This window comes from Ammospiza caudacuta, chromosome 6 (assembly GCF_027887145.1).
Source record: "Ammospiza caudacuta isolate bAmmCau1 chromosome 6, bAmmCau1.pri, whole genome shotgun sequence".
Classification (NCBI taxonomy): domain Eukaryota; kingdom Metazoa; phylum Chordata; class Aves; order Passeriformes; family Passerellidae; genus Ammospiza; species Ammospiza caudacuta.
In genome coordinates, this window is record NC_080598.1 from 1,892,962 (window position 1) to 1,909,918 (window position 16,957).

Genomic DNA, 16,957 nt, shown 5'->3' on the forward strand with positions numbered 1-16,957 from the left:
AAAGTACAATTTGGCTAAACTCAGGTTTGAACCTGACAAACTATTTGCTACTTGAATCATAAATGATGTTATTCCTGCAATCTGCAATTAGTGCCAAATTAATTACTGAACGAGGCTAGGGGAGCATTGGAGTGGTTAATTACACACCCTCTGCTTCCTGCCATATCTAATTCCTGACATGGAGGGATGGGAAAAAGACCAGCAGCCTTCAGGTCTCCCTTCTCACAAGGAGACAGAAGGTATGGCTCTTTGCCGGTTTTTAATTCAGATTCTCTTCATTGACTCATTACAAGATCACAGAAAATAATTGTGAAAGTCAGACAGCTTTTCTTCAGGGTGGAATAAATGTTTGAGCTGTGGAATGGTCTGAAGAAATGACTGCAGTGTCACTGTCATATTTTCTGGAAAAATCCCTTCGCTGGGATTTCTTCTCCTGGGAAGCTGAGAGGCCTCAGAGAAAAAGGACAATAATATTCTCTCATTTCCTTATCCCTGTTTTTCTGCTTTGGAATGTGGTTTGGAGATTTTTTTTTATCCAACATGTGAATTGTTTTTACTTAATGACAATCACGGTCAGGCTGTGTCAGGACTCTGGATAGGGTCATGAGTTTTTCTTTAGTATCTTGTTAAGCTTTCTGTAAATATCCTTTCTCTATTCTTTAGTGTAGTTTTAGTGTAGCATTCTTTAATATAATATAATACCATAAAATAATAAATTAGCCTTCCAAGAACATGGAGTCAGATTCATCATTTCCTTCCTGCCACGGGGCACCTCCAGAAAATACCACACTGCAGTGAGCATGTTCTACCCAAGGTGGTTTCTTCATGTTTTCTGATTTTAAGGGAAAATAAAAAAATCTATTGTCCATTAAATAGTTTATAGTACATTGCATTTTCCCATATGGGGCACATACACAAAAATGGCTTGATCTACAACCTTTGAAAGCCAGCACCCAGAGGCTGAGTTGTAATTTTAATGAAGATGGAAATGCCCTCACAGCTCGTTCTGGTCGTTATTTCACAGAAACATTTCAGTGCATTCAGACTTTAGCAGCTTGCTTTTGTGAGATTAGAAGCTGAGGAGAGCTGCTAATCCTGTTTTTCTCCTCACAGTCATAAATTAAGACTGGGTAATGTCCAATCCTGTTCATATTCCTGTTGTAATTCACATTTTGGGAGCTGAAGCAGGTGAATGTCTCAAGGCTGGGGCAGTGCCAGAGATGAGAGTTCTCAGTGAGGTCTGTGTGGTTACCACTCCCTCTAGGACTGCAGAAATCCACTTGGCTTCTCTCTGAGGCAATTTCCTCACCACGAGGTGAGGTTTGACAGGATGCTTTTACCTCAGAGCAATGTTGTAAAGACAAGGATTTGCAGTGTTTTGGGGTCACAATGGGGTTTTCTTCAGGGCTTTTTGATGCCAACAGTTCTTGTGTAAAAGGTTTTCCATTCTCAGTGGAAAATCATTGCACTTGATTATCTCCAGTCTCCTGTTGTAGGTGCTTGCCTTGTGGTGTTGTGAGGTCCCCAGGATGAGGTGAGAGATGAGAATTTGTCTCCGTGTTCTCAGAAGGCTGATTTATTATTCTATCATATTTTATGTTATATTAAAAAAATGATGTATTAAAACTAGACTAAAGAAGGAGAAAGGATACATTGGAAGGCTTGGCAAGAATGAGAATGGCAGCTCATGACTGACTCCTCAGAGTCCAACACAGCTGATGGTGATTGGTCATTAATTAAAAACAATTCACATGGAACCAATCAAAGCAGCAAGCACAGGAGGAGCAATCCGATAATCATTGTTTTCATTCCTCTCTGAGGCTTCCCAGCTTCCCAGGAGAAAATCCTGGGCAAAGAGGATTTTTCAGAAAATATCATGGTGACACTGTGAGCTGCTGTAAGGGGCAATTTGTACTTTGTGAGCAAAATACACACCCACACATAGAAAGAGTTTTCATGTGTGCCCCAACTTCTGCTCCACTGCAAGGAGTGTCTTGTATTTCTTAAGAAATATTGGTAGGAAGTCTTTACTGTGAAAAGCTAATTTGATCATGAAAAATAGCTCTAGGAAGGTGCATGTCATTTTTAGAAATTATGTTCTAAATTTGTAGGTTTATGATTTCTTTTTCATTATAGCACAGTATTCTAGGTAGTCAGAAAAAATAGTGAAGGAGGATTTCTGTAATAATCATTTTACAAAATACATCTCTTTCTGAAACTGCTCTGAGTTTTGCATTTGTGACTCACTAAAAGTCCTTCAAACAACAGTGGGAGTTACAGTGATGCAGAGACTTCAGAACTGGAATTTGATTCTTTCCCAGTCTTTGTAAAATCAGAATGAGAATCTGGGTGGAAATAATATCCCTGATCCTTATGCCACTACAATCTGTATTCTGAACCCATTTTTATCTATAGCATGCTACCTTAGTTCTTATCTTTCAAAGACTAAAACAAACAAGAATTCTGGAGATTCCACTATTAATATTGTAGAAAATATCCTTGAATAATATGCTCATTTGGACTAAGATGTGCTTCTTATGGCCCCAGCTAAGTCCTAATGGTGCCTGATGATTGCGCTTGTGTTGATTATAATTGTATTGCCAATTGCTGCCAGGTTGCACTAAGTGCATCACTAAAAACCAGATTTCTGTTCGTTTACTGTTGTGCTTGGCTCAGACTCAAAATTTCTGCTGATTTCATTTTTTTTCCCAGTCATTCCTGGCCCAGACATTTCTCATTTAATGCATGCAGAGTTATCCAGAGCGAATTCCCTTCTCCCAGTTGAATTTCTCAATACTTCATCTTTGGAATCATTACTCTCGCTCCCTTTTGCACTGGTTCATTCTCAGCAGCCAGTTTGTGTTTTCATTCCTTGTGTTCATGACCACACTCAGAATTCATTTCTGTGACATCTTGATCAATGTTTTTAAAAAAAAAGATTCACCAGGTTGTGTTTTCACTTTGGCACTTCAGACTTTTTGGTTTAGTCTGTCCAGCTGTACTTTACTTCCTGATTTTACTTCCTAATAATTTGCTGGTTTTTGTAGTAAATTTATTTTGCAGATATAAGAGATCTCAAGAGTATCCTTAGGGTGAGTATGAGCTTCATCAGATAAAGGTTTCCTCTCTGTTCATCTGCTTTGTTTATATGGAATTATTTATAGTTACTGCTCATTGAGGAATGTCCAAGATAACCGAAACAGCTCCTTATTCCAGATAAGTTAACCATAAGGAGTTTATTAAAAAAAGAAAATTAATTTGGTGTTACTCTTTGCTTGAGTGTCATGCATGGCTGTTGTACTGCTAAGAGGGTAATAGGATTTTTGGTTTTAATTAAAAAGTTCAGTGTTTCCTGTGCTTGGCATGACTCGTCAGGCTAAACAGCAATCAAAGAGGCCATGGGAGTAAAACTTGAGATTTCCAGTGTTTCAAACACAGCATCTGTAGAACCCTAGTTATGGGAGTTATGGAATGAAGATTTATCACTAAAAACAGATTTACTGGGAGGCTGACCTCAGGGGAGGAAAAATTTCTTGTAGCTGAGGAAGAATTTGAGGATGACAGGTAAGAGTGGAAAGAGTCCAACCCCTACACGACTCATATCCCTGGGGAATTACATTTTCCCAGAGAGATGAAAAGAGAGTTCAATTATGAAAATTAGGTAGTGGGCAGAATAGTTAAGTGCTGGTCATTTTAGAAAAGAAAACATCAACTTCTTACTAAAATAACTGCATAATTATGCAGTGCAGCAGCCTCTTTTCCTACTTGCAAGGTGAAAATCTCAGCACATGTATTAAGGAAGAATTTCTTGCCAGGACTTTCTGATTCATGTCATTAGAAAAAAAGGGCACTTGTGTTTGCATTCAGTGCCTCATTTGGAAGAGGTTGTTTTTAAATCCTGCCCTTTGGGCTGTGTTTGGTATTGCTTTACCATAAACTTCACTGAGATTTTTTCTACAGACTCTTTAATGAGTGGACTCCAGCCTGGGAAACAATTCTCACTTGTGCCAGAATAGTCAGGTACAGAGAATTACACCTGAGAGCTGTTCAGAGCCCTTGGTACTGATTTTAATTCTCAGTAAATACTGAGAATTATTTTGTGTCTTTTACTGATTTGTTTGGTGTGATATATTTGGAATGATATGCTACAGTTTTCATATTTTTTGTTCCTTTATATTGTCCCAGAAACGCATAGGAATGTCCAAAGAGAAATTCCTTGAAAATGAGGGAAACTGCTGAAAATCACATAATGACTCTTTCAAAAAGAAGTGACAAAGTTCATGTCTTAATTACAATGGCAAGATTTAATAAATGTTAGTTTCTTAGCAGAAGCTGCAGAAAACAGAAGATTGCAGCTGACTGATGACATATTTTGATGCTAAATATAAAATAGAAAGTAGGTATCATTGCTGTGTCACCTTCATGAATTTTCAAAGCAATGATTTTTTTTTTTTTTTTCTTTTTAAAGATCAACTTTTCCCTCATCAACATCAAAAACCAGCAAGGTGAAACCAGGGGCAGAACTCTGGGTTGAATGCAAGACTGGAAGGAAGAATCCTACTGGAAGAAAACGTCACCAAATTCCATTTTGGGTCTCGTGGCCCAGGGGAATTTGCTGTTTGGGCTAGGCTTGTGCAAAGAACACAGCTGTGGGAAAGCATGGTAGGAATGATGTCTGTTACATCCAATTCCATAGGGGCAGTTGCTGGTTCTTGGCTTCTTTCCTGCCTCTGTCAAGGTCGGGATTGAAGCGCTTGAGATGGTATTTCATGTTTGGGCTCAAATGTTTATTATTTCTTGTCTATATCACAGTCTTCCAAGCTCTGAATTCTGCAGCATTCTACCAAAAAGCTAATAAAATGGCTAACTACCTCTCTCTACGAGGCCTTTAAAGGATAAACTGTCCAATTAAGAAATGACACCTGATTTATATTTACTTTTAACCCAATAACTAGCAACAACCTGTGCTCACAATGTGGACCTTTTAATCCAATTACACAAAACCACCCAAACCCATGGAGAACGAGAAGGTGGAGAATAAGATGGAAAAGGAGAAGGTGGAGGAGAAGGAGAAGAAGGAGGAGAAGGTGGAGAATAAGGTGGAAAAGGAGAAGGAGAAGAAGATTGAGAAGAAGAAGAAGGACCAGCCTCTGCCCTAAAACCTCCATCTTGCTTTATATGCATTACTATATTCTAAAGCCTTCAACTCTAAGTTTTCCCCCTGTGATATCACACACTTCTATTCAAATCCACACCCACAATCCCAGTTCTGTCATTCCATTTTGGAAGCTTCTCCACAGCCCCAGGTCAATGCAGTGATCTCTTGGGGCTCAGTGCCTGCCTGCACAGGAAGTCTGAAATTCTCAGCAACCAGAGTTCCAACAAACCATTCCAGACAACTTCCCATTGTGTGAAACAGAACAAAGGGATACGTTAATTAAGATACATAAAGAGTTAATTACAACACAGCTCAGCAAGGAGCATCAGGATGTGTTGGGGTACAAAAAAGTGGTCCAGAAAAGGCAATGTAACTTGTGGTAATTTACTTGTGGGGAGTTCTGAATGAGTTAGAGATGGGGCTTTTGAGTGGTTTTTGATGATGTGGTTTATTTATTTTTTTTTTTTTTTGCATAGGTAGGAAGGGTGAGTTCAGCTCACATTGCTGTAGTATGGTTTAGAAGGTCTTAAGATTGTTAGTAATAAGACTTTTAAAGGAGTTATTGATTATTAAAACACTGTTAATACGGATATTTATGGTTTTGACTTAATTTTTAAATATTTTGTTTTATGGACTTATGATATGGAATAAGTTTTCTTAGTTAATTATGACACAAACCTACAGTACTGCATTTTAATATTTTTGTTTATTTTTGCAACTAATTTTATTTTCTTTGTATTTTAAACTCTAAAATTCTGAACTTTCTTTAGTTTAGCTTAGCATGTTCCTGGTTTAAACTATAAATTTATATTTTTATTTCTAGTACTTAAGTTTGGAAGCTTTTTCTAAGGTTTCAGATCAAATCTTGGGTTTAATTTTAAATTCTGGCTCAAAGGCTTCTGAGAATTCTTTGTATTTTGGATTTTAGCAGTAACTTATCACTTCCTCTCAGCAAGATGCATTTTGTTTACCTTGTTGAACCAGGGCGTAGAAAGTGCTGAAATCCCACAAACAAAATGTGTAAATCTCAGTAGAATGCATTAAGGGGTGGCATAAATATGTTTTTATTTTATTATAATTAATTTTTATTATTAATATTTATATCTTGTTATTTTTATTAATAAATTTTATTTTTATTTATTTTTATTTAATTCTTTATTTTAATATTTTATTTATTTTTAAGGCTGGCTTTCTTGTCACCTGTAAACAAAAATTCAGCCTTTTATGTGTGTAATAAATCTTTAGTCTGTTGGCATTTTGATTGTTATAGTCAGAGTATAATCACTTCTCTGTGAACTTTGCAATTATCTGCCTTGTGGCTTTGGCTATTTTAAGAAGGAAAGCTGATATGAAAGCCAATTATGAGTTCCCTTGATAATGGACATTGTTTTGCCAGAGTTTTTTGCACTACTTTGGCAGGGTGAATTGTTAACATAAAGGAAGTTCTAGAACTGCCTGAAACCCTCTGATCTGTCAGACATTTTCTCAAATGTAAAATACCATACGTTTGGAACTCCTACTCTGCAGAACCAGGACTTTATAAATAACCCCATAAAGCTGTTCTTGCTCATTTATCTCTCTTCCTAAAGAAGGTCCTACAGATGGGTAATGGACTCTGACATAAATGAGCAATGCAAAAAGTCCTTTTCTTTATTTGTGGATTAAACAGGAAATTTGAGTGTATTCAGAGAAAGTTTTTGTCAGGATTCATTCACCTTCCCATCATTAAAATGCTAATTCCTACCTTTATTATTCTAGGTCTATTCTGGGCTGCTTTAGCCACCTTTAGATTGAAATTTCAGTTAAATATTTCCCTTTGCCAACAAAGAAAAGAACAAATTAGGAATTTGTTTCACAGACAGAATTTGTATTCTTTTGGTTTTAAATCACAGTTGGAACCCTTTTCCACTTCTTTACATATGTATGAAAGAATGTTAGGATTATTGAAGGATGGATTTATTTTTCTGACTTAGGTTTATTCTTCCATAGATGACTGAAGTCCCATTTTCTGCATTTAATAACCTTTAAGATGCACAAAGAAAACCCTCAGAGAGCTGAGAATTGTATGGGTATGCCCCTGCAGATGTGTGCAGATGTGTTCTGCACATGCATGGGTAGCAGAAATGTACTTATTCCACTCTGCAGAAAGGACATTGGTAGACATCTCTTGAAATAGTTCTTTATGAAAATCACTTTTTCTTTATGTAAATCACTTTGCACCATCAAGGTGTGACTCTAGAATTCAGCTCCAGGTGTAATGCACACAAATCTACACTTTTCAGATGCCCATGCTGAGCCAGCATTGTTTATTTTACAATATTATTATTATACAATTATATAGTGCATGTATAATATATACAGTATAATAATATTGTATATAATATTACATATGTATATAATATATATTGTTATACAAGAGTACTATATTTATTAAACCATCCATTTTTTCAGAACAAACATTGTAGGTCACCCACCACATTTTCCATTGGAAGAATCTTAGTGGTGCTGAATTCGTAAGCCTTGTGGTTTTGATAATTGTTTGCCTTGATAAATAATAATAATACCTGTATGTTCAAATTGTAATGAAGAGACCCTGAGGAATGAGCTGAGCTTTGTGCTAGAGAGATTCACTTGGTTCCCTCTTTACTTGGTAGAGAAATTTTGCTTAAAATGGAGCTTGAACTTATTGAAGTGGATGGATCTGGGCAGATTTTGAGCTCCTGATGTCAATGACTCCCAAGAAAATCAGCTTGTAAATAAATAAATAAAGTAGCTTCATTTTCTTTGCTTGGTTTCAGTGCTATCAGCAGTGCATTGATGAATGCAGTTCTCTTACTGAGGTGCTAAGGGAGCTGTACAAGTTCCCCCCAGGATACAGGAAATAACTGCAGAACCTTCTCATCTAACAGGGGGCTACAGGGACACAAAAGTGCCCAGAAATATAAATGAATGCTTTTCCCATTGTTTGACTATGGTTGAAGAGAGAGCCTTGGTCTCTAGAGCGCTCTCATCAACACCACACTCAAATTTTCCTTCTCTGAGTCAGGATAAGTGTCTGGAAAAACTTAGCATTCCTCATTTTTCTTCAGGAAAGGAAAAAAAATAAGAGATATTACATTCTAAAATTTCCCCAAGAATATCTGAAGTTGACTTCCTGAAGTGAGCATGGCAAAAAGGATGAAAAGCCTGTCCAGGTGAGAAGATGTGCTGGATTTTTATACATTAGTTCTCCTGGCTTTTGCCTAATTGAAGCTTCCAGTGGACATCCCTGAACAGGAGTTTTCCTTGTGAAGGTAATTTTAAACAGAAGGTGGCCTAGTCCTGTTGCTAGTATTGATTTATTTATTTAATATCTATAATTAACTAAATTAATATATTACTAATTGATTAATTAATTTACTACTATTTACAGTAGTATTAGGACAATATTACTAATATTTACTACCAATTTACTACTAATTAATTAATTTACTACTATTAATTTATAATGAAAATTACCTAAACGTGGGTGTTCAACAGATTAGGACCATGACACAGCAGCCTGTGAGTGTGGTGGGGTTTTGTTGTTGTTGCTGTTTAGGGAACGGTTTCACTTCCAAGTTGTTATTTCTACTTGTGGCTAGGAAGTGCTGTGCTGTCAGTGTGGGCAATATTCAGTGATTATTCCATTCCAGGGTGTGCTGGGATGGTGGTGAGAGAAGTGGGGTGAATGTTGAGCTCACAGCCCCTGTAGAGGAGACTTTCACCCACAATCCCCTGTGAGAGGCCCTGTGCTCATAAGGAGAGCATTGTTTGGTGCTGGTTTATTTTATTGTTTATTATTTATTGTTTAGATTGGGGTAAAGGGATCTATGAGCCCAGCACAGAGGGATTTAGTGCTCTTCTTGAGCTCCCCAGAAACATCACCAAATCCTTTGGCATTAGGCTCTGTTAGTTAATGGGTTTGGAGAAGTACATTAACAAAAATGAAAGTTCAACTCTGCTCCTGTTGGATTTAGGGGAGAGGTATGTGGCTCGCTGTTTTATGTGCCTTTTCTAGAGAGCCACATGGGGAATGTGGTGAGCCATTCCTAAACACAGAGCTCCTAAATTGAAGGCTCCATTTCCAGCTAATTAGCTACACAGGCCTAGTCTCGAGCAATTCACTGAAGCTTTTGACTTCAACAGAGGAAAGGAATTAATCCATGTTAGCCTGAGAGATCTGAAGCACCTGGACCATTAGGTCCACTTAAAACTCTGAGTTTAACAACACACCTCAGTAAGACTTTCAGCCTTGGGCTTACATGCCAAGATTAACTCTCGGGCTCTAATTTCCACGTTCTAATTTTTGACACAGGTACGATGCCTGTAATTTTTTAAAGCAGCTAAGTTTAATGCAGTTCTCAGGAACTCATAAAAATGATAATTGTATTCATAAACTTACAAATGGTTTGGCTTTTGATCTGTCTATGAAAACTCCTGTCCCTGCTCATGTTCAGCAATAGTTAAGCAATGCCCAGGGGCACATAATAACACAGTGAGAGTGCCCACACTGACAGATGGGAGGAAATTTGCTGGAGTATTCTGCAGCTGAGAAACACAAGAGCTCTCTGAATTTAGAGGTTGATAAGGAGGCTTTACTCACCTGGGACAGGAATAGGGTAGAGCTGAGCCAATATTAACTAGGGGTTTTCCAGGAGTTCCTCTGCTGTGGTGTTTTGTGGCAGGAAGGAAATGATGAATCTGACTCCATGTTCTCAGAAGGCTAATTTATTATTTAATGATTTATATTATATTATATTATATTATTCTATACTAAACTATACTAAAGAATAGAAAAAGGATACAAACAGAAGACAATAATGACAAACAAAAGATAATAATGAAAAACTTGTGATAGTGATAATAATGAAAAACTCTTTCCAGAGTCCCAACACAGCTGGACCATGATTGGCCAAAGAGTCAAAACAATTCACATGAAACCAATCAAACAGTGACCAGTTGGTAAACAATGTTCAAACCACATTCCAAAGCAGCAAAACACAGGAGAAGCAAATCAGATAATTATTGTTTTCATTTTTCTCTGAGGCTTCTCAGCTTCTCAGGAGAAAAATCCTGGGTGAAGGGATTTTTCAGAAAATATCACAGTGACACTTCAGCCACCAGGGTACAAAATAGCATCAGCTCTCTATGGGTTATTTCTGATTTGCACCTGCAAATTATTTATTGGGATGACTTCTTAGCCCAATGAGGCTATGACAGCAAATATTTCCCAGCTTTTCCTGCCTTGTGCAGACAAACAAAGGGTGCAAATCCTCCCTCCCCTGCCTGTTGCAGCTCTGTGTGAATGTGAGGGGAAGAAAGCCTGTGATTTCCAGAACACCATTTCCTCTTCTCTCTGGAGAAAGGGCTGGATGCTTCATCCAATATACAGAATTTAATATTTCTTTGCATTAACTGCACCTCAGCCCTCCCAAGCATTACTGTAAATGATCCTCAATGTTCTGAAGTGCAGATCTTCTTCAAAAGGGTAATTTTAAAAGTATTTTTAGTAACTCAATTTCTGCATCAGTGTTAAAGCAATTTTTATATTGCCTTAGTGCTACCTATTTTAACTTCTTGTTTCCCAGCTAGTCCCTGGAGCCCAGACCAATGCCAATACTCTGGAAAGGGCACTTCCATTCTGGAAAGGCTTTCCTCAGTAAATGTCACACTGAAAACCACCATAACTATTTGCTTACTTTCTAGCATACCAAAATAAATGTTATTATAGGATTTTTATACACTGTTTGCTAGTTCAAAATTGGCCACATTTATTTCATTTAATAATCTTAATAATTCATTTTTTCTCCAACTTTTTATAGTAGTTAAGTATTGCACCCTACTAAAGTTGGTTAATTGTATGTGTTTATTCAAGCTGGGAACATCTTTTTCTCTGTTACCTCTGTGCTTAATACACCCCTGAGATCATACAAGAATATCTCCAAAATAGAGAGGTTTAATAAACTAGAGGAAAGTATAATTTACTGGAGAACAGGTTTTTTGGACCAATACACATGGCACTTAAAACTTCCAGACATCCAGCTCCCACGTGAATCTCTTTTTGAAGCCATTAGGAACAGGATTGAATATATTCTCATTTTTGTCAACATAGTCCTCCTTATTAAAAATTTCTTATATTTTCTCAGATATGCAAGGCTGGTTAAAAATGCACACACATTCCTCCAGAGTTTGTGATCGCATATTTTGGAAAAAGTGGAATCAGACTTTTGCCTGGTTATCTGAATACTCTGACACAGTTCTGCTACATGTCACCAACTCAGACCCAGCAGAATGAGTATCCTATTAAAACATGGAGCAATTTTCTGCATCCTTATTACATCAGGAGAAGAATGATCCTCCAGAGCAAGGGTGGCATGAAAGCATCGCCTCTCACACACCTTTAAACATCAAAGGGAAAGGCCTGTGGTCCTTCCTCTGTTGATTGCTGAATGTTATGAGGTCTGGTGGCTGCTTCTCTCCTCACCACCCTCACCTGGAGTCTCCCCTGGCTGTTCTGTGTTTGTCAGCAGGGTGACAAAATGATGCCAGAGCAGACTAAGCTGGCTCTGACCCAGAGATTCATCTGGAAGCTACATCTGACTATCATCAATTTGTGAGCCAAGACACCTGTGTACCTACTGCAGTTACAGCCCTGAATCTTTAGCAGGAAATGTTCTAGTCCAGTAAATTTATGTTTATCATCTAATTTATGCGTAACAATCAGTGTAAGTAGAGCCTTCTAGTATGGTTGGAGTGCTACAACTACAGTGGTGCATCCCTACTTTTAGTCTGATCCTACAGTTCCCTCACCCACATCTTCCATTCATTGCCATTTCTTAAACAGGAATCATAAAAACATATTTACTAGAAATTTACCATCATCTATCTCCTAGAACTTCATAGAAATATCCTTTTTTACCTACAAATATGTATGTAAGCTATGTTTTATGCCATATTTAACATCTGAATTTCTTTTCTTTACATGCTTCTTCACTTAACATCTTGCTACTGCACATTCCCGGGCCATGAGATGCCTGAACTTCCAGCTAACAACTATGAAATATTTTAACAGGAATAGTTTTGAGATATTTTGACAATATCTTGTCATACAGATGTTTCTTTACAGTTGTTCCTCAAGTCATGGTTAACTTCATAATGCAGATTTACATTAATTATTGTCCTACTGTCTGATTTTTCTCCAGAATAGTCCTTATAAAATCCCAGGGGGAAATAAGTCTACTACGCCCTCATAATGTTTTCTGATCTGGACAAAAATATATGCAAACAGGGACTTTTAACAGCATCTGATACTTTCAAGTTTTGTAATCATTGCACTTTCTGTAAGCATAGTTGGAAAACTGGGTATTCCGAATAATACATTTATTGTTAAATGCAGAAATAGAGCTAATCCAATGACATGGTAATTTAAGTAATTCTGTGAAACTAATTCATCTCCTTCATGATTTAATTAAAATAACAGTTTCCAGACTGCAGATCCACCCTTCTCACTACTACTTGGCATATCTGTAACAAGGCACTGTGCATGATCCAGGCTCTTCCATTTCATCTAAAACCAAATTATTTGGGGGGGAAGAAAAAAAAAAGGTGATAAATAACCCCTGTTATGCTGGACAGAAAAAGGATGTCAGCATTATGACTGATGTGCCTGTGGGTATCTTGGAAATCTGGTTCCTCATTTAGAAGCTTTCTCTCCAGACTATCCTTATTTTTTTTTCTGCTATTGTCGTTTTTCAGAATAGACTGGAGATGAGTCCCTGTCTGCTCAGAATGAATGGAGAAATATTCAGGCCCAAAAATAGAACATATGTGTTATTTTTATCCTGTTTTCTGAGTAAATCCATACTCTGGTACGAGAAATCACTCTCCAAGTAAAAATACCATCAGTTTTTACTGCTGTTCATCCTAAACTCAGTGGTGAATGGCCATGGTTTTGCAAACTTTCCCGAGAAAATATGAAAGGGCTGCTGTTCTTTGGAGCATCAGCTTCCTTAGGTTAGCCTGCTGAAGCACGAGGAATGAACAGATGTGCTTTTCATACAGGTTGTGTGGAAGAACTGACTGAGGATAAGGCTGTATTTCAGTCTGCCAAGTGTCTCATTAAATACTGCCAGTCATATTCAAAAGAAGAGTACTTGAGCCAGATTCTTTGACAGGGGAGTCTTAGAGAGCCTAGTTAGTAAAATATGAATAAAATATGAACTTCCTGAAGTGATACAACCACTGGGAGACAAAACTTTTTTGTGGAGGCAAGAATTCATTGCTACTTTGGTACCTCAGGGGTCTCTAGCACTGCAAACAGCTGAGAGGGGGTGGAAATGCAAGTTCTGAATCATGTTCCAGAAATGCTGTAGTGACCACAGCCTTTTTTAGCTGGTTATCCTGAGTTCCCATTGCTACAACATTTTGCTTGTTTAGAAAGGAGCCCTTGATCTCATAGGGATGATCTTACAGGTGGATGTGTTGCCTTGAGAGGTGAATAGAAATAAATAACAATGAAGCAAGCATAGGAAAGAGCAGAGGAGCAAAATGAGAAGGTTGAAAGGGAAGGAGGATAATTCATGGTCTGGAAGTGCAGTAAGTACTGAGCTGTAGTTCAGTTTTATTCACTGCAAAGATTACAGCAGGGAGGTGAGGGCTGGACTGAGGCCAGACCCTGCCAGTGTGAATTGCAGCATAAATTAATATTGGGCACAGAAACATAAATGGAGCTTTGTAAACCTCATGTTCCCTTTGCATGGAAATGTATTAAATGGTTGTGCATTTTTTCATAGCTAAGCAGTGATGCATATTTCTCACCTACATCACTGTAAAACAGGACAAATCTGTGTGGCAGCATTCCTTAGAGATCCTTTACTAAAATGTAACATTTCTATCAAAGATAGTGATGTGCAGGTATTCTTTCTTTGTTCTACCAATAATTGTATCCCTTATCAATATGAAGGAGCAGAGAAAATGTAATAGCTCTTAAATAAATATTGCTCTTTGAACACTGTGAAAATACAAAGCTGAATGAAATGAGTCACAGTATTCATCTGCAAGTACTTTAAGCTTGTTTTTTGCTTTTAAATCAGTTAAAAATTGGATCAAGTAAGACCTTTGAGCTAGATTGAATTGCATGTGGTTACATGATCCCTATTACATTAGAATGGATTTTAAAAGGCACAAAAAAGCTATTCTGGTTCTCCCGTTGTCAGTTATGTGTGTATAGAATCATACACCAGAGTTTATTTACCTCTGCTCAAGAACATGCTTTAGCTATTAGAACCAGAAAGAATAACAGTGCTCAAAAAGGAATACCAAAATGATTGGTCTGTTTCTACTTGTCTTTTTCACTCAGATGTCCACTGAATTTTTCATTTTAACATTAATGAGATAATGACAAGACAATGCATCTGAGATTTTAAAAGAGAAGTAAAAACTAAATAAGCCATTATATTTTTGCCCCAAGTCCTTGAAACAGCTCAAAAAAGAAATAAAAGGGTGTTCAAATCCTATTGATAAAAAGCAACAAAAGACTTGTTAGAGAATGAAGGGACTGAAAATGTCCCTAGAATTCAACTTTACTGATGAAGGAGTGAGTATAGGTGCTCCTAATGAGCCAATAAGTTTACCTATGATAACTCTGGTGTTTTTATAGCTTCATACATGTCCTTGTGCTGAAATGATGGCAGTGTTTTGATCCATGACTTTGGTATGCTCCTGTGCCAGGTTACAGAAGAATCTGGGTTTTGGTAGTGGAAATGAATTTATAGATGTTTAACTGCATCCAAAAGCACCCAAATTTTGGACCGCTTTTGTGCTAAGAGAAGACATCACATTTTAATGGCGTTCGGGATGACATTAGTGATTTATCTATGTTTTTCACTTTATATTGACTATGGAACCTGAAGTATTGTGATGGTTGAAAAAACCAGCTAGCTCTAGGCGCTATTTATATGTTTCACAGTACTGCTGGCAAGACTTGGGGCCTGGCATCCAGCATGTTTATCTGGCTGATCCCCCGTGCTCCCCTACACACTCTCAGGTCATCCACTGACCTGAGTGTGACGGAGGCAATGGGCAGTCACTGCTGTAGGCTGCAGAGGCACAGATGCATCGTGACCCACGTGGATGATGTGGGTTGTGTTGCTGGGGATCTGAAGGCAAATAGCCACCCGACTCTCGAGGTTTCTCTGTGGAGGAGGACCTCGGCAATGAAAGAAATGCCCAACCCACTTGCTGTGCATGCTGGATTTGCCTCCAGCTGCAAACACCTTGAGACAAAGTGTCTGGTGTGAGCGCTGCCTTTGATTTCTTCTCGATTCAGTCTTTTTTTTTTTTTTTTTCCTTGAGGGGAAGCAGGAGTGTCCACAGCAGAGTTGGAGGTGCAGTGTCAAATATGGCCAAGCTGCATTTTCACAGCCATCCCTTGCAGAGAGTGGAATGTGCCACAGCTGCAATTCTCTAGGTGCAGAAGGAGCAGGCAGTCCATGCCCTGCTCGTGCTGCAGCTGGGAGAGGGAATCCGTGCAGCCATTAGAGGTGTTAACTCTGCCAAACACACCCTCCAGCCATGAACTAGGACCGGCTTTCTGTTCAGGTGCAGAATTAGGGCTGAGAGTTGATTTGGCTTCATTTGCGAGGGGGCTGCAGGAGCAGAGGCAATGCTGGCTCGTCCAGCCGGGGGGCTCGGGGCCGGGCGAGGCAGCGGCGCGCAGCTGCGGCCACCTCTCCTCTCCTTCTGGGAAACCTGATCCGGGCTCGGCTTTGCAATCTGTTGGAATTTATCGGAACCCGGACCCGAGCGACCCTCAACCCAAGCGTTTCTTTTCCTTCAGGGCACGCCCAGGGGAGCAGAGGCCGGGCTTGGCTTGGCTTGGCAGCATCGCTCCGGGCGGACAGCGCGGGCACAGCGCCTGCGATCACTGCGGCGTTAGCAGGGCGCGGGGGGCGAGGCGGGGGCAGCAGCCGATCCGATCCCATCCGTGCCGTGCCGATCCGTGCCGAGCCGATCCGATCCGTGCGCGGCGCAGTGCGGGCGGCGGCCGCCAGGGGCCGGCGGCGGGCCGGGAGCGGCGGTGGCAGGGGCGGCGGGCGGCGGCTCCGGAGCAACAGGGCCGGCTCGGAGCGCCGGGGGCGCGGTGCCGCGGGCTGGCCCCGCTCCCGCCTCCCATCATCTCCCGGCTGCCTCGGCCGCCAGCTCCGCTCTCCGCGCTCCGGCCGGCGGCTCCTCGGCCGCGTCCCCCCGGGCTGGGACCACCCAACAAGTGGATGGAGCGGGCGGCAGCCGGCGGAGCCCCGGACGCGGCGGGGGCAGGCGCCGCTCGCAGCAGCCCCGCCGGAGCCCGGCTCCGCGCACGGATTAGCCAGCGCTGATTTATTTACTGACAGACCTGCCGCCACAACCGGGCTTGCGGAGAGCGGCGATCGCGCCTGCCCCTGCACACGACAAGCACGCACGACCAGCACACGCACAGCGCCTTCGTTTTCCCCGTGGGGACGAGAGCCTCGCTCGTTGTTGCCTTGTGGCCAATGCCGCGGCGAGCGGCTGCGGCGGTGCCCGGTGCGCCCAGCCCCGGCTCGCTGCCCCGGCACCCGGCTGGAAGGGGCAGAAATAAGTGGCCAACCTGTGGTGCGCACTGACCGCAGGCACCTGCGAGTGTGGATCAGCCGGCACAGCCCCTCGGCACCGCTGTCACCCGGCGCTCGCACCAGCGGGAGCAGCGCTGCTATTTCTCTGCCTAGGATCAGTAAGTATAACGGCGTTTTTAGGGTCTTC